Raw genomic sequence first — 22314 nt, 5'->3', positions numbered from 1 at the left:
GCTAATGAAATGTATATGAAATATACAGATAATTTTATATTTTATTGCATGGGTGTTTTCCATTGCTAAAAATATAAAGTATACAACTGTATTATAAAACATTACATCAAAGTTTTGCATATATCTCCCTATTAAAATATTCTAAAATAAATACTTGGCTGCCTTATATTAAAGTTGTTCTGCAATAACTGTTTGGTTCGATTTTTTCAGCTTATTATGGTTTTTTTTGGGGGGGGGAATCACAGACAAGTGTTTATTTTCAAACTGTTTTATTGAAATGTGCCAAGAGTACGCGGGCAGCACAAATGTATGAACAAGGGGGAAAAAATCACATGTACAATAATTTCCAAAAGTGAAGGTTAATCTGGGAGTTCTCAGTTCCCCTTCCCCTCCCCCTCTTGACTTTTAGCATTTCCATTAGATTAAAAGCCTCTAACCTAGCATTTAAAAAAAAAAGGAATACAGGAACTTTTGCAGAAAGGGAAAAGAATAACCAGCATAAAGGAAAAGCAATGTTTTCCTGCTCGAATGGGAACTACTTTCTAGGTACCCAGTTAGGAGGCGTGCTGAGCAGTGGAGAAACACAACTTCAGGGTGTACTGGTATGGGCCATTTGGGCTTTTCATCTGGTAATGGTTCAGGAAGCCCAAAGTCTCCAGGGCATCGCTCTTGGATTCCCACTCCAGCAGCCCTGAGGAGCTGCGTTCACTTTTGCAGGAGAAGACTTTTACAGACGATGGCCGCTTTACTCCCAGCTCATCACAGACCTCAAAGAATTCTCCTCAGTCACTTCCAGGGGGGCATTGAAGAAGTGCAGCACGTTGCTCGGGTGCTGGATACGATTTTTGGCCGCCTGCTCTGGAGTGGAAAAGCGGTTGTTTCTCGACTCACTAAAGTCTTCGTAACTGCAGGAACCGTCTTCCAGCCCATAGGACTGGCCGGGCATGATGGCAGGTTGCTTGGAGACACACATGTTCAGCTTCTGCCCGAACATGAAGTTGTTGTTGAGGTGAGTGATGGCACGGTCCACAGCGTAGCCATCAGCCATCTCCACCATGGCAGCCCCAGGCTGCTTTTCATGAATTTGACTTTCTCCACAGTGCCATACAGGCAGAAGACATTGCAGACTCGGTCACAGTTCATCTTAGACTGGTCCAAGCCATAGATCATGAGCACGGGCTGTCGGTGTGAGGGCCATACTCGGGTGGTGGGGAAGGGGGTGGGGGTGCACGTACTGGGGGCCGTAGTGACCCCCCACAGGTGGGCCCATCCTTCGGTAGACCTCATCATGGTAATGGCTGTGGTACCCACCGTGGGGCCCTCCATATTCCGCAGGATGACCTCCCAGGAGAGGGGGCTGTCTCTGGCGTTTGTTGGGGTTGCTGCTTGGGTCACCTTGTCCACTGAGATTGAGGTTAGTGTAGTCCCAAGTATCCTGATCATTCTTGAACACATTGAAGTGTGTAGGCTTTGCATATTCAATCTTCAGAGCGCAGCAGCCCGAGTAGATGTCAGCCCCGGTGTGGGAGGCCTTGGCCCGTTGGGCATTCTGCACGAGTCAAATTCCACCATGGCCTGGACTCCATTCTTGTGGAAAATGACGATTCTCTGGACAGGGCCACAAGGGTTACAGATAGTGTACAGAATATCCGTAGTGATGGAGTAGATGGGGTTCAAGATGGTGCAGAGAAGCACACTGTTGACACTCCTGGAATCATCCGAGCCTCCAGGGCGGGAGATCTGGCTGGTCGAGTAATTCACAAAAGCAGGGTGACCAGCGATGTAGATTTGGTTGTCATTCATGGCGTTGCAAGCCCCCAAAAATCTTCAAACTCCACCAAAGCTTGTCTTATTCTAGGCATCACCACCACATAGCTGATGGGTCCAAATTCCTGCAAGGCCTCTGCAAGATCAGCTTCTACCATACCATCACCCAGGCCCCTGATGTGGATGACTGGGGAAGCGGGGGTTTTGTTTGGGTCATCGTAGTTCTCTCTGCCTCCACCGCCCCTCGCTCCTCAGCCGCTGCAGCTGCCTCAGTGCTGGTCACCGGTGTTGTCAGTCTTGAGCCACATAGGGGCTTGGCTTGGCCGCCCTCACTGCAGCCGCCACTGCCTCTACCGTCCGCCACCACCATCTTCACCATCGCTCCAGGATTCCTCCGCTGCTCGTCTGGCTGCTGCCTCTGCTCCAGCTGCCAATGCTGTTTCTCCAGCTTATTATGGTTTTACAGTGGCTGAAGAAATAAGGATGAGAAGCATAGAATTCATGACTAGGCACTATTACTATAATAGTACTCTAACAATTATGATTTATATCATATACATATATAATAACAAATCCAAGGAAAGTTAAGATGGATCACTTTCCCCAACTTTAAACTGTATTATAACCCTATTTTCACTAACACAGCATGGTACTGGAATAAAGACAGACCCTCAGAGCAGTGAAATAGACTTGAGTGTTCAGCAAAAGCTTCCCAGACATACAATCAATTAATATTTGATAAAGGGGCAAGACATGCAGAATGGAACAAAGAAAGCCTCTTCAACAAGTGGTGTTGACACAACTGGTCAGACACTTGGAAAAAACGTAAACTCAGATCTCCTTCTAGCACCATGCACAAAGGTCAAATCCTAATTGATTAAGTACCTTGACAACAGGCCTGAACCATAAGATATATAGAAAAACATGTAGGTAAGACATTCCATGACATTTATACTAAGGGCATCTTCACGGAGGAAACAGCACTCTCCAAACAAGTGGAAGCAGAGATAAATACATGGGACTATATTAAGCTGAGAAACTTCTGTACATCAAAGAAAATAGCCCCTAGTATACAAAAGCCAGCCACAGAATGGGAGAAACTGTTCACCCTATACTCATCAGACAAGGGTCTACTATAAAAATATACAAGATACTGACACAACTTACCAAGAAATAAACATCTAACCCATCAAAAAATGGGGAGAAGAAATGAACAATTTCTCAAAAAAGAAATACAATTGGCCACAAGGCACATGAAGGTAAAATGCTCCATATCACTAATCATTAGGAAAATACCAATTAAAACAAAAAATGGGTAGCCTCTCAAGCTTCAGAGACTGGCACACATCACAAAGAACAAGAATATTCAATGCGGGGGATGGGGGAAGTTGTGAGAGAGAGGAACTCGTATTCACTGCTGGTGGGAATGCCATCTAGTCCAGACTTTATGGAAAACAATATGAAGAATCCTAAAAAAAAAAAAAAAAACCCTGAAAATTGAGCTCCCATATGATCCAGCTCTTCCATTCCTAGGAATATAGCCTAGGAACACAAAAATGCAATTCAAAAATGTCTTCTCATGCCTATATTCATTGCAGCACTATTTATTTTAGTCAGACTCTGGAAACAACCAAGATACCCTTCAACAAATGAGCGGCTAAAGAAACTGTGGTACATATACACAATGGAATATTATGTAGCCTTCAGGAGGGATGAAGTCATGAAATTTTCCTATACATGGATGTACATGGAATCTATTATGCTGAGGGAAATAAGTCAGAGGGAGAGAGATAGACACAGAATAGTCTCACTCATCTATGCGTTTTCAGAAAATTAAGGACATTATTATAATAATCCGTAGAGACAATAGAGATGAGCGCCAAAAGACCCGTTCACAATCTGAAGTTAACCACATAGAGTGGTGAGTGTAGTTAGGGAAATAACTACACTAACAACTATCATGACCATCTTAATGAGTCAGTGAAGTAGAATGCCTTTCTTGAATACAGGCAGGGGTTCGGTAGGAGGGGGTGGGGGCATTGGTGGTGGGAATGTTGCCCTTTTCCCTAATGAAGAGGGTGTTCTGCTTATGACTGAAACCCAACTACAATCATGCTTGTAAGCATGGTGCTTAAATAAATATTTTATATAAAATGTAATATTCATAGAACTGCTTCATTAAAAATATTAAAAATCAAAGTGTCTAAAAGAAAAAGGTGAGAGAGAGGACGAAAGAGAGACAGAGAGACAGAAATCATAAGGAGTGCCTGGAATCCAGTTGTAGTCACGTGCTAACGGTATCTTAACCTTTTAATTATTAACCTGACCAAACATCATAGAAAGTTTATGAAAAGGAAAGTTTATGCCTGTTCCATGAATTATTCCTTTTAGCTGTGGAAAATCAAGAAACAAAGGAAGAAGCATTTTATTACTTCTGCTTCTAGATATTGATTGCTGTAACTCAGTGGTCTCAAACTCGTGGCCCACGGGCCATTTGTGGCCCTCCGTTCAACATTTTGTGTCCTGTGGCTAGCCTTCAAATATCGCAGTATTCTCGGTTATTCGCTTACCAAATAATCGCAATAAAAATAGCATTAGTTAGAAAAATATGGCATTAAACATTCGCATACCCCGAATTAGGGGTATGCAAATGTTTGATGAGATTTTTTGCAATGTTTTTTCTTACTACTGCTATTCTTACTGCAAATCTTCGGTAAGCCAAATCCCTTTTGAGGCTTTCCCTCATCCCGACTTTGCTCCCTGCAGCCCACACGTAAATTGAGTTTGAGTCCCCCGTTGTAACTCATCAGAGTTCTGAAAGAAAGTAATTTCCTAAAGTGCAGCTAGGTGACAAAGATGTTTGTATGATTCTGTAAACCCCGACTGGCCAGCAGGAGGCGCGATCCATAAGTTTTGGGAAGAGGCAGTTTTCAGAGTACTGGAAGCCTGAGATATTTGGGAAGGGTTATCAGCAGGTGGCTGTGAAGAGTTACTCTACCACAGCAGGGAACAGTCCAGTGAATCAAGTCTTTGGGACAGTCCTGTCCTGGAGTCCTCGATGTCGTGAATTTTTCACTGATTCGTACTGACCCTTACTGATTGCTTCACCTCTCTAGCCCAGTTTCAAAGGGGTGTCTGCGTGAGAGCTACTGCTAAATTCTCAGAGATGTATGGTACATGGCATAACAATCACTGTCAAGAACAGAACATGATCATCCTCATCTTCATCCTTCTCTCTTCCTCCCTCCTCTTCCTCCTCCTACTTTTGATTTGTCCTTTACTTTCCTCTGAAGCTTAATCCTGAAACTTAACCTTTTCACTCAACTAGGGCTGAAAGTCCCAGCACATGACAGTGAGTCTTTGGACACATCCCAGGAGAAATCTAGCTCTTCCAGTCGCTGCACTATGAGGGAGGGTGACCCAGATTCCACCCTTTTTCTGAAGATCCTTTGTTAACTGCAAATATTACATAATAATGTGAAGATCCCTACTTCTGGCACAGCTCCCTTGACTCCACAGGGCCATTTTTGAGAAGAATGAATAGAGCAGCTCTTCTTTTAATCTCTTTACTTTCAGAAAGCACCAGTGACCTCTGTGTCACCCTCTTATTCCCATTTTTTTTAAGTTTTGGTGGACTCTAGGGAAGCTGGCCAGGCAGGTTTTCTGTCCGTGTTTGGCCAGGGCAGGACAGGGCAAGGAGTATCCAGGGGTGCTGGCAGCCAGGATTAGTGATAGAGAATGTGAGCATCAGGAACCACCTTAGAGGAACAGAAGCCTACGAACATTGTGGGGAACCGGACTTATGCCCACATTGCAAATACCTCTACAGTATGGGAGAACAGAGGCCAAGATTTGATTAAAGCAGTTCAAATTCCAGAATAAGAGTCCTGTAGATTATCTAGTTTATGGGCCTTTGAAATACCAAGCTGCTCATACAACCAAGCCTTGAATATGAAGGCCTCCCATGCTGTGCTTTTCTTTTCCTAGGCTTTCTGGTATCCCCTTTTATCTTTCCATTCTAGTCAATTCCCCCTTTGAGACTATGTCCCAGTCCCCCAGACTTGACGACTTTGGGGGAAACCAGTAGTTATTTATTCTCTACCGTTATGACTCACTCAACTCTAAATTGATATGGAGATTCTGACGAGATAGTACAAGGTGAATGCATTTGCAGAGCTGTGCTGGCCAAGACCCTCACTGAAATCCCCACCAGTGCCAGGAGTGATGTCTTAAACACCCAGTAGTAGCTCCTGGGTACCACCATGCATGACCCAGAAATACAAAAACCAAATAGAAAGTAATATAACAGTATGTTGATATGGAGGAGCATGTCTTCAAGTTGAAAACCTCTTCCCCCAACTTTAAATTCTATTAGAGTGATGTTGCAAGCAGTAAGTCATCTGCCTTGTCTGCACTAGCCTAGGACGGACCATGGATCCACCTGGCATTCCATATGGTCCCCCCAGCCAGGATCGATTTCTGAGTGCTTAGCCAGGTGTAACCACTGAGCATTAGTGGGTGTGGTTCAAAGACCAAAAAATTGTATTACAAAGCAATAGTCATTAAAATAGCATGTTATTGTAATAGAGACAGACTCTCAGATCATTCAAATAGACGAGTTTCCAAGTAATGTTATGCAGACATTCAATCAATTAATCTTTGATAAAAGGCAAAAATTGCAAAATGGATCAAGGAAAGCCTCTTCAACAAATGGTGTTGGGACATCTGGTCAGCCACATGTTGAAAAACATCAAATACCCATCTAACACCATGCACAAAAGTCAACTAAACATAGGTTATAGACCTTGATATCAGAACCCAAATTATAAGGTATATAGAATAAAACATAAGCAAAACACTCTATGATATGAGACTAAAGGCATCTTCAAGGAGGAAACACCATACTCCATACAAGTGGAAGCAGAGATAAACAAATGGGACTACATTAAATTAAGAAATATTTGATCTCAAAGGAAACTGACTAGGACTCAAATTCCACCCACGAAATGGGAGAAACTATTCACCCAATACCTGTCAGATAAAGACGATCTACAAGATACAAGGGACTAACAGAATGTCACAAGAAAAAAATCTAACCACATCATAAAATGGGAAGAAGAAATGAACAAATATTTCCTCAGAGATGAAATGCAGAGGAACAAAATGCACATAAAAATGTACCACATTATTAATCATCAGGGAGATGCAAATCAAAACAACAATGAGATGTTATCCCATGCCATAGAGACTGACAAACATCAAAAAGAACAAGAATGGTTAGTGCTGGCATGAATGCAGGGAGAAAATAACTCTCATTCACTGCTGATTTTGAAATGCCATCTAGTCAAGCCTTCCTGCGAAACAAAATGGATATTCCTGTAAAATCTGGTAAATGAGCTCCCATATGATCCAGCAATACCACTATTGGGGATATACCCTAGGAACACAAAAACATAATACAAAAATGCCCTCTACACATCTCTGTTCATTGCAGCTTTGTTTAAAATAACAAAATCTAAAATAATCCAGATACCCCACAACAGTTGAGTGGCTAAGGAAACTGTGGTACACATATAAAATGGAATACTACTCAGCTGTTAGTAAAAATGAAGTCATGACATGTGCCTATAGATGGATTAACATGGAAACTATTGTGTTGAGTGAAATGAGTCAGAGGGAGAGAGAGAGAGAGATTAGTCTTACCCATCTGTGTGATTTAAGAAAAATGAAAGACAGTATGATATTAATACCCAGACATAATAGAGATGAGGGTTGTAAAGACAAGCCCATGAAGTAAGGCTTAGCACAAAGAGTGGTGAGCACAATTAGAGAAATATCTACACTAAGGTTATTAATTGTGAGATATAAGTGTTATAAATGAGCTAGAAATAGAATGTCTGTCTCAAAGACAAAAAGGGGGTGGGAGAGGAGGAAAATGGGGGAACACTGGTGGCGGAAAGTTTCACTGGTGAAGTGTGGTATACATTTTATAAATGAAACCCAACTATGCATTGTTTATAACCATATGCTTAAATGAAGATATTATTTTAAAAATAAGGAAAGAAAAGAATATTCTGAGGGTAGGAATTATGGTTCTCTTTTTAGGAAAACTTTAGTCGTTCTATTCGGGGCACACAAAGTGGTACTTAGGGGCTATACCTGGTTCTGTGCCCAAGAACCACTCCTGAAAGCATCTTGTTCATGGCTGTGCTTGATTCTTTCCCTCTGCCTTCACCAGGAGATCGCATCAATCTCTGTCTCCCAACAGGGAAGGTAGTTAGGTGACGTTGCAGTACCATATACTTCCCGCAGAGGGCGGCACTCCGTTTCTATTTCAATTTTTTTTTAAATTTTTTTCTTCATTTAAGCACCATAATTACATACATGATTGTAGCTGGGTTTTGATTAATAATAAAAGCTAACAGCTCTTTAATATAATAAAAAGAAAATTATGTTTATCCTAAAAGCTCCATGCACAATCTAACCCCCAAAGCTTTATTTAGCAAAGTTTATCTCCGTCATTGATGAGGAGCCTAGAAATTGGAATAATTTAACCTGTGGATGTGATTATTGATTATTGATATTGATTATAAGCACTATGACCTATCCCATTAGGGTCAGCCCAAAAAGTACAACCTTTCAATAGGTTAAATAGGTTGATGAGTGCAATTGGGGACATTGTTGTTAAGAAAGTGTGTACTTGGGAGATACCTGATCTATATACCTAGATAGACACTCAATCATAAAACCCATTTTCACAAAATAATTGTCCCACAGAAAACAATAATTTGTAACCACAATAATTTGCTTAAAAGAAGACAATACATTTTTAAATAAATTTAAAAAGTTATTCCAAGTAATACCCTGGTAATGCCAGTAAAAGACCTGTAGCATTCACTCTCACTGAAAGTCCCCCGTTCTCTGGAATATTTCTGGGTGTCTCTCTCTTGTGTCAAGTTCTAGTTACATCTTGCAAGATACAATCAGTGCCCCCCCAGTACTTGAATAATGTGATAAGACCTAACTCCATTTATATGAAGCTTCTTACTTGTAACCTTGTGTGCCTCTGCTGGTGCCTGAGACACCTGTGGACACTAATTTACAGAGGGAAGAGAAACGTGTACTGAGTAACTCTCAAACAGGGCCAAGGCTCAGTTTTTCTAGTACGCTAGTTTTATCTAGTACTATAAATGTGAAATCTGTTTATCCCAAACATGCTCCGCACAGAATTTAATCCCGAAATTTATATATAGCAAACTTTATCCCCACCATTGATAAAGAGCCTAGATAACATTACATGGAACGTGCAGCCCCATTTTAATTTGACGTGCTAGGACCCATCTCAATCGTGTCAGGCCTAATGCTAAAACATTTCAAAAGAACTCCAAAGTCTGTCTATGAGTGGGGGTCACTGGTTAGGTGGTGGTTCCTCTCTTTCTAATGTTTTGTTCATAACGTCGACCAATACTGTGTTTAGTAGTCCTATTTTATATTAAGCCTCTTTACCACACCCCAGTCACCACCTTACAAAATCCCTTCTATCCTCTTCCCCACAACCCTGATCCCATAGCTCTCCTAATATATATTGTAAAAAGTGAATGGATATATAGGATCGCACCTGTCGCCAGGCCTTAGGGCCTTAATGGGTCCAGGTTGGCTTTATCTGCTGACATTGACCAAAGACGGATGCATAGCCGAAGTTTGTGGGTGATTCTCGGGGTGGGGTGGGGCAGAGAGTACATGCATCTTGGACTCAAGTTCTCTACCATTCGAGTCCATTGCCCATCACCGGACCTCCAACTTGAGCCCCTGCCGGAGTCCAGAGATCCGAGAAGGCCAACATCCATTATTGTCTATGCTGTTGTGGAAACTGCCCATCCAGAGCCCTCTAGCTAAACCCCGTCTGAGGCCATAGGGCCGAGAAAGCCCTAGGTTGAAGGCAAAAATCCACCCTGACAGAACTGACTTCGACGATCTCCTACATAGATTAATTTTATAATTTAATTTGAAATGAATCTCATACAGTTTCTATACCACTTTATTACACACAATCGTTTACCTCAATACCTATTTTCTCCGAAGAGTCTGCCTGGGTTGGCGTCAAGGAGGAGGACGAGGACCAGGAGGAGGCTGCGGCAGGAATCTGCCCTGCCTCGGGGGCCTTGCCTGCAGGGTTATCTTTTTGCACACAGGCATCAGACTGGGCATCTCAGGTTCCTTTTTGGGCCGTGGGGGGGGGGACAGGATGGGCGTGGTCGGGGAAGATGGGAGGGTACCTGGGGGAAGAATGGAGACGGGGTAGGGTGGCGGCAGGATAGGGGAGAGGGATCAAAAGGAGTTGTTTGGGGAGGGCCAATTAGGGAAGTGGTGGTGAGGAAGTGGTTGGCAATTTGAGGGAAGTGGGTAATAAAATTAAGGGTACGGGATATATCAGGAGGGGTAGGGGCAAGGGTAGTCGTGGGGATTTGAGGGAAGTGTAATCGGAATGGTTGCGGCATCTCTAGCAAAATGAGCCTGAGGTTCGGCTGAAGTGCGTTTACTACCCAGTGACATCATACATCATATTGTGACGATGATGTCCCTTATGACGTCCCCTTGCACTCACAGGACAAGCCTGTCTAGCCAGTTATTTTAGGAGTTTCTGATCAGAATGGTCATGCAAAGAAATAAGGTGGAATTTGGGGAGCGGTAATGGCAACAAGCTTTCTTTTCCTATTGGGCCTGGGAAATAGATTATCCTAAATAGATTCCTGTTTGAGAGATGTTTCTAGTTAGATACATTAAGCATGGACCTCTCTGCTCATCTCTAGAAGATAATTCCAAGAAAATTAATGATATAATATGGAGTGGATGAATCATTGATATTCCATGTAATTTTCAACCTTTTATGGTGGTCTGTCCATTCATCTGCCCATTGGGGGCATGCAACTGATACCATGACTTAGTATGTGTTACGAGAAACTAATTTTGGTTGCCTCACTGTTATGTTTTAAAGCATTTTCCCGTTCAACTGGTCTTTTATCAAGAAGGTGCAAGTGTGTGAATTTTAGCACACCCTGCAGTTCACAGCGTTGCAAGCCCCCAACAATCTTCAAACTCCACCAATGCTTGTCTTATTTTAGGCATCACCACCACATAGCTGATGGGTCCAAGTTCCTGCAAGGCCTCTACAAGATCAGCTTCTACCACACCATCAACCAGGCCCCAGTGGACGACTGGGAAAGCGGGGGTTTTGTGCGGGTCATCATAGTTCTCCCTGCCTCCACCGCCCCTGGCTCCTCAGCCGTTGCCTCCGACTCTGTGCTGTTCGCCAGCTTTGTCAGTCTTGAGCCGCATAGGGGCTCAGCTGCCCTCACTGCGGCCGCCACCGCCTCCACCGCCTGCCACCACCATCTTCACCACCGGACCGCCTCCGCTGCTTGTCCTGCTGCTGCCTCTGCTCCAGCCCCCTACGCCGTTTCTCCAGCTTACTATGGTTTTACAGTGGCTGAAGAAATAAGGATGAAAAGCATAGAATTCATGAGTTAGGCACAATTTTGTGTATGTTATTAGTATAATAGTACTCTAACAATTATGATTTATATCATATATATAATAACAAATCCAAGGAAAGTTAAGATGGATCACTTTCCCCAACTTTAAACTGTATTAAACACTATGTTCATTAACACAGCATGGTACTGGAATAAAGACACACCCTCAGAGCTGTGAAATAGACTTGAGTGTTCAGAGAAAGCTTCCCAGACATACAATCAATAATATATGTGATAAAGGGGCAAGACATGCAGAATGGAGCAAGGAAAGCCTCCTCAACAAGTGGTGTTGACACAACTGGTCAGACACTTGCAAAAAAAAGTGAACTCAGATCTCCTTCTAGCACCATACACAAAGGTCAAATCCTAATTGATTAAGTACCTTGACAACAGGCCTGAATCATAAGGTATATAGAAAAACATGTAGGTAAGACACTCCATGACATTTATACTAAGGACATCTTCACGGAGGAAACAGCACTCTCCAAACAAGTGGAAGTAGAGATAAACACATGGGACTATATTAAGCTGAGAAACTTCTGTACATCAAAGAAAATAGCCCCTAGTATACAAAAGCCAGCCACAGAATGGGAGAAACTGTTCACCCTATACTCATCAGACAAGGGTCTACTATAAAAATATACAAGATACTGACACAAATTACCAAGATATAAACATCTAACCCATCAAAAAATGGGGAGAAGAAATGAACAATTTCTCAAAAAAGAAATACAAATGGCCACAAGGCACATGAAAGTAAAATGCTCCATATCGCTAATCATTAGGAAAATACCAATTAAAATAAAAATTGGGTACCCTCTCAAGCATCAGAGACTGGCACACATCACAAAGAACAAGAAGATTCAATAGGGGGGGTGGGGGAAGGTGTGAGAGAGAGGAACTCATATTCACTGCTGGTGGGAATGCTATCTAGTCCAGACTTTGTGGAAAACAATATGAATATTCCTAAAATAAAACAAAAAAACAACTCTGAAAATTGAGCTCCCATATGATCCAGCTATTCCACTCCTAGGAATATACTCTAGGAACACAAAAATGCAATTCAAAAATGTCTTCCCTCATGCCTATATTCATTGCAGCACTATTTATTATAGTCAGACTCTGGAAACAACCAAGATACCCTTCAACAAATGAGTGGCTAAAGAAACTGTGATACATATACACAATGGAATATTATGTAGCCTTCAGGAGGGATGAAGTCATGAAATTTTCCTATACATGGATGTACATGGAATCTATTATGCTGAGTAAAATAAGTCATAGGGAGAGAGATAGACACAGAATAGTTTCACTCATCTATACGTTTTCAGAAAATTAAGGACATTATTATAATAATCCGTAGAGACAATAGAGATGAGGGCCGAAAAACCCATTCACAATCTGAAGCGAACCACATAGAGTGGTGAGTGTAGTTAGGGAAATAACTACACTAACAACTTATCATGACCATCTTAATGAGTCAGTGAAGTAGAATGCCTTTCTTGAATGCAGGCAGGGGTTGGGTAGGAGGGGGTGGGGGCATTGGTGGTGGGAATGTTGCCCTTTTCCCTAATGAAGAGGGTGTTCTGCTTATGACTGAAACCCAACTACAATCATGCTTGTAAGCATGGTGCTTAAATAAATATTTTATATAAAACGTAATATTCATAGAACTGCTTCATTAAAAATATTAAAAATCAAAGTGTCTAAAAGAAAAAGGTGAGAGAGGGAGGGAGAAAGAGAGACAGAGAGACAGGCAGAAATCATACGGAGTTCCTGGAATCCAGTTGTAGTCACGTGATAAAGGTATCTTAACCTTTTAATTATTAATCTGACACAACATCATAGAAAGTTTATGAAAAGGAAAGTTTATGCCTGTTCCATGAATTATTCTTTTTAGCTGTGGAAAATCAAAAAACAAAGGAAGAATCATTTTATTACTTCTGCTTCTAGATATTGATTGCTGTAACTCAGTCGTCCCAAACTCGTGACCTACGGGCCGTTTGTGGCCCTTTGTACAACATTTTGTGGCCCATGGCCAGCCTTCAAATATCGCAGTGTTCTCGGTTATTCGCTTACCAAATAATCGCAATAAAAATAGCATTAGTTAGAAAAACATGGCATTAAACATTTGCATACCCCGAGCAGTTCTGTTAGGGGTATGCAAATGTTTGATGAAATTTTTTGCAATGTTTTTTCTTACTACTGCTATTCTTATTGCATGGGTATATTTTCTTTTTGTTTTTCATTAAAACTAAATACTCTGAATTTTATTCAGAATATTTCATGTTTTTTAGCGTCAAGGTGTGGTGATTGTATAAAGAAGACTGATAAAATCTGCCAAAGCTTTCAGAAGCAGAAGTTTGATGAGCTTCCATCATTGAATTACGCCTTCTAAAAAAAATGATGAGTATAAAAATTCAATATTCCAATTTAGTCCAAATCAGGTTTACAGTGAGGAAAAATAAGGAGATGGTGCTAAAGTGAAAAGTATTATCAAGAAAACCAAAGATAAATAAATAAGAAATCAATTTTACATTCAATGAATAGAGTATATTGTTATCCTTACCTTTTATTCAGATTTCTTCTCAGAAAAAGCATCTCAGCATCGCAGTATGATACTGCTAGCTTCCTTACTAGTGTTTTCTTTTTTTCCCATGTAAATGAGATTCAAATTAACAACCAAAATATAAATGTGGCTATCATGGTGCAAGAAAGGGGATGTACCTAGCTAGGTACCTGGGAACTCTGGTGGAGAGAAGGAAACATTGATGCAGTTTCCTTCATCAACTGGCTCTCTCTACATTTCAATGGGTTTTGGAGTCCTGGGCACTGAGAAGTAAGTTCAAGCAAGGAAAGGAAAAGAGAGGGGATTACCAAAAAAGTGAGTAGAGTCAGTCATGGCCTACTGTAGTGTTTAGTATGCAAGGGTCTCAATCTGCTCCTTCCAACCATTAGTTCCATTGGGAGTTCCAACTTTCGCCCAACTCCCAACTGTCGCTCAAGTGTAATGCCCCACCCCCGCAGTCTGCAGTTACCTGATAGCTGTGGGATTGTGGCAGTTGAGAGGTCAAGGGGTCCAGAGGAGGGGGAACTAATAATGATGAGGAAGAGGCCGGGTTTTAAGGTTGAACCCTGGAAAAAGGAAGGAGATCCGAGGGTGAACAATGTGTCATTTGGTAAGAGGAGAGACAGTTGTGTGATGATGGAGGGATGGATTGCTCAGAACAAGAAGTTATGTGATGACCAGCCCCAACTACAGAATTAATAGAAAGGAAATAAATAGCTATTTGAGGAAAGTAAGTAGAATGGGACACAGAAAGGGGGGGGGGGGAGTTTAGCATGGTTTAGGATGATTAAGGGTTGGAGAAATAAGGCCAAGATGAGGAAAACAAAAGGAAAAAGAATTTTTGCAGTTCGATCCTCCGGAATCCCATATGGACCCTAAAGCCAGGTATGATTTCTGAGAGTATAGTAGGAGTAACCTTTGGAAGTCACTGGGTGTAGCCCAAAAAGAAACAAAAAATAAGTATTTTATGCATTTTCACATTTTAGATCTTAAGAACAACAGTGAGTTTATACCTGGTGACAAACCAATTATGAGATTTAATTATATTAACAACATTAAGCACTCATAAAACTAACAATATTATTGAAAAAAAGGCTAACCACAACATTTTACACACAATTTTCTATTAGATATCTTTACAATCAGAAATTTTCCTCCTTCTCCATCAGATATACAAATGCCATAATTTTTATATTTTTGTAGTCTGCTGGAATTTAACATGGCCAAAGTTTTTCTATACTAATAGTTTGTTGCTACAGATGGCTCTTAACAGAATTATGATCTTGCTCAGAAATTCGTGAGAGGCTAGTGGCACAAAAGGAGTTCCCTGTTCTTATCTCTTTTAGCTCTTTGGAGATTTTAACCATTACAGATCTGAACTTAGAAATTTCCTCTATTCCCAATGTATACCACTCAAAGCACCTGCTTTTCTGGTCAGCAAGTTGGTCTAATCTGATCCCCACAGATGGAAAGGGTCCATACCCATTTTCAGGACTCACAGATACTCAGAGTCCGGCTGATTTCTTTTGTTGTTGGCCCTCTGCTGCCTGCATTATACTGCCCAAACCAAACTTAGGGAGTGTAGAAGGGGGGCTCTTCAGTTCAAGTACACTCTCACCTTCAGACAGCTCTGCCCCTACTCTCTGAATTGCCTGAGCCAGCTCTCCTGACTTTGCCTGCTTCAGAGGTGGTTCATACTCCCGGATCCCATGGAAGGGGGCATCAGAGGAAGAGTATTAGAAGTTTCCTGATCCTAGAAACTGAAAAGGACAACAGACATCACACTAACAACAAAACAAATTCACAGGACTTCAACATTCTCATAGTGGTGGTGCTGCTCTCATTTAGAACGCAAAAAAAAAAAACAGATAGGGCTAGAAAACAGGAATGATAGTACAAAGTTGAAGAAAAACCTGCAATCATACAAATGCCTTCAGGATAGGCACACATGCTGCATGCTACACTTCACCAACTTCACAATCATCTTTGACCTCTTAACAAGCATACACCTTTTAGGATCCTTTTTTTTTTTTTTTTTTTTGTGGTGTCCAGTGGATCTGCTGCAATCCCAAATGAGAATTATCAATGAGCAGAGCCGTAGGCTCCCATAGTTACTAGGCTATGCCATCCTAGACTACCATAGATACTTTCCTATTCACACCTGCTACATATCAAAGAATATATCTTCCATTCCATTGTACCTCAATGTTACAGTTCAGACAATCTGCTTTCATGGTAAAAAATATTGACCAAAGTGTCCCCTTAACCTACCTCCCATCATTACACCCACCTCATTACATCCCAGCAATCTGGTCCTAACTGCTGAATCTCCATTTGTTTCCAACTCTTATCTGAAGGCCATATTCCCACAAGCAAACAAGCTAACTCATGAAGTATACTGAAGCTAAAGAGCAGTTTTAAGCAGTTTCTGCAAAATTAGAAACTATTATGGGGAAAGTAGAAACCTGAGGATACTACAGTATTCATTACTAATGGGTATGAGTTTTTCTAATGAAATTATAAAAAATAGTTCATGGATGTATCATCTGGTGGCATGCAATTATAATTCATAATAAAGTTCTAATGATTACACAGAATCAAATTTAAAGCAAGAGTATAGACTGAAGAGTATGATTTTAGCCAATAATCAATACTATGTTGAAATTTCCATGGCCTTTTCTTGGCAATCAAAACAAAAAGTAGTCCATTTCCCATTTGAGAGCTTGGAGTTGACTTTTCTAATTTCTGATCTTTACTATCAAACACACTTGAAAAAAGTTACTTGTATTGGAGATTGTGAGAGTGTTGTAGCCCCATTGAATGTTTCTATCTAAGACATATAAAGGAAATCATCCTGTGGTTTGTCTTCCTTCTTCTGGCTGTTTTAATTTAATGTTTATTCCACTTTCATTCATGTCGCACTTATTACATGACTTCATTAATTCCTATAGCTATGTATTATTCCATTAGGTAGATATACTATATCTTTGTGATCCACTTATCTATCTTTAGACTCCTATGCTGATTCCATATCTTAGCTATTGTTCTAAGTGCTGCATTAAAAATAGTGTAAAATATCTTTTTGAATAAGTGTGTTTATGCCCTAGGGTTACAATGATGGCCGTTCAACCTTAAGGGGAATAGTATGGAGATAAATCTTTATATATTTACTGAGAATTACTGAGGCTAATCTCCATAAATAGTAAATAGTATGGAGAGTTTTCCCTTTGTCGACTTTGAAAAAGAAATAGAATACAATTATGACAATTTTGGAGGAGTTAGGAAAAAATAAATGTAAAGCACTTGAAATATATGAGTATGAATTCAGTTTGAAACCAGCCAGCATGTATATAGCCCTCCAAGTTACTGCAGGTATGACCAAATTCTTCCAATTGTACCTTCTCAATTAAAAAACCAGTTGAAATGGAAAAAGCTTTTGACCCCACAGTGAAAAGGGAGAAAGAAAAGAAATCATGGTGATTTTACTCTTCCCTACATTTCTCCTCTATTATGTTTTATGACCATTCTGGTCCTGCAACTCCTTGTTTGGCTGGTGACTGGCTTCTCCTGGGAAGCCATAGTCATGATAAGCTGCAGGCTGTCACTGGAAAAGTAAACGTGCTTCCTTTGAAACTCTCTCACTCATTGGTCACAAGAGCCTACACTCTTACTTTTTGGATAATGTCAGGAAATACTATTCCGAGTCCATTTCCCTCAAATTGACCTTCTTTCTCCTACATCTAACCCTCCTAAACCATGGCAAATATCCCATTCTGTTTCCTTCTCTACTTTCTTCCCTCACATTGCTAGTCATTTTCTTTGTACTTATTGGAGAAGTAGAGATGGCCACTCAATAAAGCAAACTCAGTTTTCTCCATGCACACTAATTTTTGTGTCAGTTGCATGTTTCCAAAGGACAGATAAACATCATCAAAGTTTTACAATTCCATCTGTAATCCACTCAGGATTATATCATAATTTTTTCCTCATCCCAACTCGTGTTCCTCTCATACAGGAATATTTCAAAGCAATCTATTTCTCAGACCCACTATGTAAAGATCACCACTGCCATTCTCCCCGACTCCCCATATTTCTTCTCTCTCATTTCTGTGATCATTCTGGAGCAGAAACTCCTTTTTTGGCTGCTCACAGGTTTGTCCTAGGGAATGAATGCAAGGAGAAGCCATAAAGGGTTTCATAGTCCCTGGAAAAGTGAACCTGCTTCCTCAGTAGCTCACTCTCATTGGTCAGGAAAGTCTACTCTAATGCTTGGGATAATTCCTGCAAAAATTCTTTTCCCTTTTGTTTTTCTCATGTTGCCCTTATTTCTCCAACCCTTAATCATCCTAAACCATGCTAATCTCCCCCCCCCTTTCTGTGTCCCATTCTACTTACTTTTCTCAAATAGCTATTCATTTCCTTTCTATTAATTCTGTAGTTGGGGCTGGTCATCACATAACTTCTTGTCCTCTGAGCAATCCATCCCTCCATCACCACACAACTGTCTCTCCTCTTACCAAATGACACATTGTTCACCCTCGGATCTTCTTCCTTTTTCCAGGGTTCAACCTTAAAACCCGGCCTCTTCCTCATCATTATTAGTCCCCCCTCCTCTGGACCCCTTGACCTCTCAACTGCCACAATCACACAGTTATCAGGTAACTGCAGACTGAGGGGGTGGGGCATTACACTTGAGGGACAGTTGGGAGTTGGGCGAAAGTTGGAACTCCCAATGGAACTAATGGTTGGAAGGAGCAGATTGAGACCCTTGCATACTAAACACTACAGTAGGCCATGACTGACTCTACTCACTTTTTTGGTAATCCCCTCTCTTTTCCTTTCCTTGCTTGAACTTACTTCTCAGTGCCCAGGACTCCAAAACCCATTGAAATGTAGAGAGAGCCAGTTGATGAAGGAAACTGCATCAATGTTTCCTTCTCTCCACCAGAGTTCCCAGGTACCTAGCTAGGTACATCCCCTTTTCTTGCACCTTGATAGCCACATTTATATTTTGGTTGTTAATTTGAATCTCATTTACATGGGATAAAAGAAAACACTAGTAAGGAAGCTAGCAGGTAAGAATAACAATATACTCTATTGATTGAATGTGAAATTGATTTCTTATTTATTTATCTTTGGTTTCCTTGATCATCCTTTTCACTTGAGCACCATCTTATTTTTCCTCACTGTAAACCTGATTTGGATTAAATTGGAATATTGAATTTTTATACTCATCCTTTTTATAGAAGGCGTAATTTAAAGACGGAAGCTCATAAAACTTCTGCTTCTGAAAGCTTTGGCAGATTTTATCAGTCTTCTTCATTACAACCACCACACCTTGTTGCTAAAAACATGAAATATTCTGAATAAAATTCAGAGTATGTAGTTTTAATAAAAAACTAAAACTAAGTATATCCATGCAATATAACACTAAGTGACACATAGTTTTAGAAAATTTACATAGATACATGATCTATGAGGCCTCTAAAAATTACTAATCCATTGAATAGTAAATGACATGTAATTTACTTTGATCAATATAATCTGTCTGCTTTCTTAAAATTTATCTAGTTTTAAAGAGATTTTTAAGGTGTTACATATTAAAGGAGTGTTTTGTCAGTCTGTTTGCTCAAGCTATAGGGAGAAATGGAAAGTTAAAATGGAGATAGCAGAAACTGCATGATGCCTTTAATTTAATTGACCACATAATTTCCTATTATTTCTCTTCAGTAGACTGACATAGAATGAATGCACTTCAGACATCTAATGTAAGTAATTCAGGATCACAAATACTAATCACAAATCGATACGTATATTCAGCAGGAAGAAACAATTATAGTATGGAGGAAAAATGGTCCATCGTACAAACTATCTCTTATGTAAAACAAGTATAAACATTTTTGAAAATAATCAGTAATGACAGCCTACTCATATGCTAACATTTAATCTCCTTTAATATATAACATTACCCATATTCTTCTTTAAAATTTTATCTTGTATATTTATGTACATTTTTCACGCTGATTTATTCTCTTTATTACTAATTTTGTTTATGCTGCTAATTTTTAAGCATGTATTTAATAAATAATTTTTTTTCAGTCAACATCTACAAAATAAGAGAATTCAGCACACCTGCCTAAATAAGATACTTGAGATCACTGAGGAAAGAAATTGACATTTTACTTTACCCTTCGCATGCAGCCAGGGGCAAAGTTTGATCTGAAAATTTGAACTGTCAGGCAGGATTTATGGGCCTGAATGCTGCCAACTATGTACTTTGAAGTCTTCATTTCAGCAAAATTATTAAAACCTTTATATCGAATTAAAATTGTAACTGCATTCTCATTTTTCAGTATCTCTATATCCTCAGAGTCACTTGTTATGAGTGAATGTGCACACACCTCTCTCCAGCAAGCTGAACTGCTTGCTCCTACAGCAATATTAGATCTTTACCATCTACCCAGTTGAGAGGGAGCAGCCATTATCATGCAACATTATTAAACTTTTTGTCTTATCAATTTGCAAATCACAAGCCATTGAACCTTTGGCATGATTCTGGGTCCATTGTTATTCATTTTGTATGTCTACCTAGCCTTTGAGTCTCTTAGTTATCTGAAGATTGTCAGTCTCTTACCTTGGCCTGCCCCTGGGGCCCCTCTAAGCTTTTTGAAAAGTCCATGATGTTAGATATCTCTCTCTCTCTCTCTCTCTCTCTCTCTCTCTCTCTCTCTCTCTCTCTCTCTCCCTCTCTCTCTCCCTCTCTCTCTCTCTCTCTCTCTCTCTCTCTCAAAACGAACTTTTTATTTAAAAGGGAGTGTGTGGACAAATGGGAAAGAGTGAGAACTAGAGCACAGTAAGGAAGCTAAATTTATTAAGGGATGTAACTTAACATCCTACTGCCAAGAGCTGACCCTTTCTCCAGACATGTATGTATAAGTTATTCTTGTCACTCTTTCCCTCATTAATATTCAGAAAAAGACAGTGATTTCAAGAGAATAAAATAAGATAGTTCTCTTAAACAGGCACTGTTGACCTTGGTTTGAGGAATTTTTTTTATTTCCTTTCCTTTTAGTTTAGTTTTGAGCCATACCCATGTGACACTGAGAGGTCACTACTGGCTTTGCTCCTGGCTTGGGGGAACATATGGAACACCAGGACATTGGATCTTGGTCTCTTCTAGGTCATCTGGGTGCAAGGCTAATGCCCTACAGCTGTGCCACCACTCTGGCCCCATATAATTTGCTTTTCCTAAAAATAAAATATTAATCATATTGGAAAAGGCAAGCAGATTTCCTTTACATTTCCTCAATATATTCCGTTTCTAATATTGAATTCATTAAATTAAGTCAGTGAGCATTTGTAACATTTTTTAAGTACAAAGAATATAGAAATGTATTTTCTTTCTTTTTATTTTAATTTTTTTTTTTTTTTGGTTTTTGGGCCACACCCGGCGATGCTCAGGGGTTACTCCTGGCTGTCTGCTCAGAAATAGCTCCTGGCAGGCACGGGGGACCATATGGGGCACCGGGATTTGAACCAACCACCTTTGGTTCTGGATCGGCTGCTTGCAAGGCAAACACTGCTGTGCTATCTCTCTGGGCCCAGAAATGTAATTTCTAAGGGAAAGTAGATGAGACATGCTGCGGTACCCTTGTGACCACTCCCAATTCTGCCAACCTCAATGTACATGCCATGAGCACCAATCTTTGGGGATCTTAAATACGTAAAATATGTCTATTTACTTTGCTATTGTAATCTTTAATTTTCTAAAGAAAGTACAGATCTCCAACCTATTTCACCTCTTATACAATGTCATTCAAAGTGTCTTTAGAGCCAGTCCTGTCTTCTTTAGAAATATATTCATATGGTTATATTCCTATAGCAGGCATATATACATAAAAGTCATTACTTTAAACTTTTTAGTCAACACCTAAAATTGTGAGAGAGACTATATAAACGAAAACAAATATGTTGCCTAGATTTTAACTCATTTTGCATATCCAGAAAAATGTATAAGTATTAGAATTGATCTTTTATATAAGGATTTTATATACTAATTATCTTCATATATAATGACAAAATTATGACTTTGTAATTAAAATCATTTCTCCTGAAAAAATAATAACATATCCCCAGAAACACCTTGAAGTCCTTGGCTTTTTATCATTTCAAAAAGTTCCTTTAAGTGAGAAAATGTGAAATGAATTTAAAAGAACTGCCATATACAGTAGATTAACGTACTAGCTTTCATCTCTAAAGCCTCACATTCAAAATGAGACTTAGAACATTTGTGAAATCAATGTAACAGTCATCTGAAACACTTGGAAGTATATTAGTACACTTTGAAAATCATAAAAGACAATTAGATATTAATGCCTCCCAAACCATAAATCTGTGCTCTAAAATTGATGTCTGAATATCTCTATCTTACACATATATATTTCT

The 22314-nt window shown here is 39.9% G+C and overlaps 1 pseudogene; it reads right to left on the bottom strand.

Moving 5' to 3' along the window:
- Window positions 1-252: 252 nt before the first annotated feature.
- Window positions 253-20548, bottom strand: LOC126018573 (heterogeneous nuclear ribonucleoprotein L-like; annotated as a pseudogene).
- Window positions 20549-22314: the final 1766 nt, after the last annotated feature.

Source organism: Suncus etruscus, chromosome 9 (genome assembly GCF_024139225.1).
Source record: "Suncus etruscus isolate mSunEtr1 chromosome 9, mSunEtr1.pri.cur, whole genome shotgun sequence".
Taxonomy (NCBI): Eukaryota; Metazoa; Chordata; class Mammalia; order Eulipotyphla; family Soricidae; genus Suncus; species Suncus etruscus.
The sequence above is the reverse complement of the archived record's forward strand: the minus strand, read 5'-3'. Positions and strand labels throughout refer to the sequence as shown.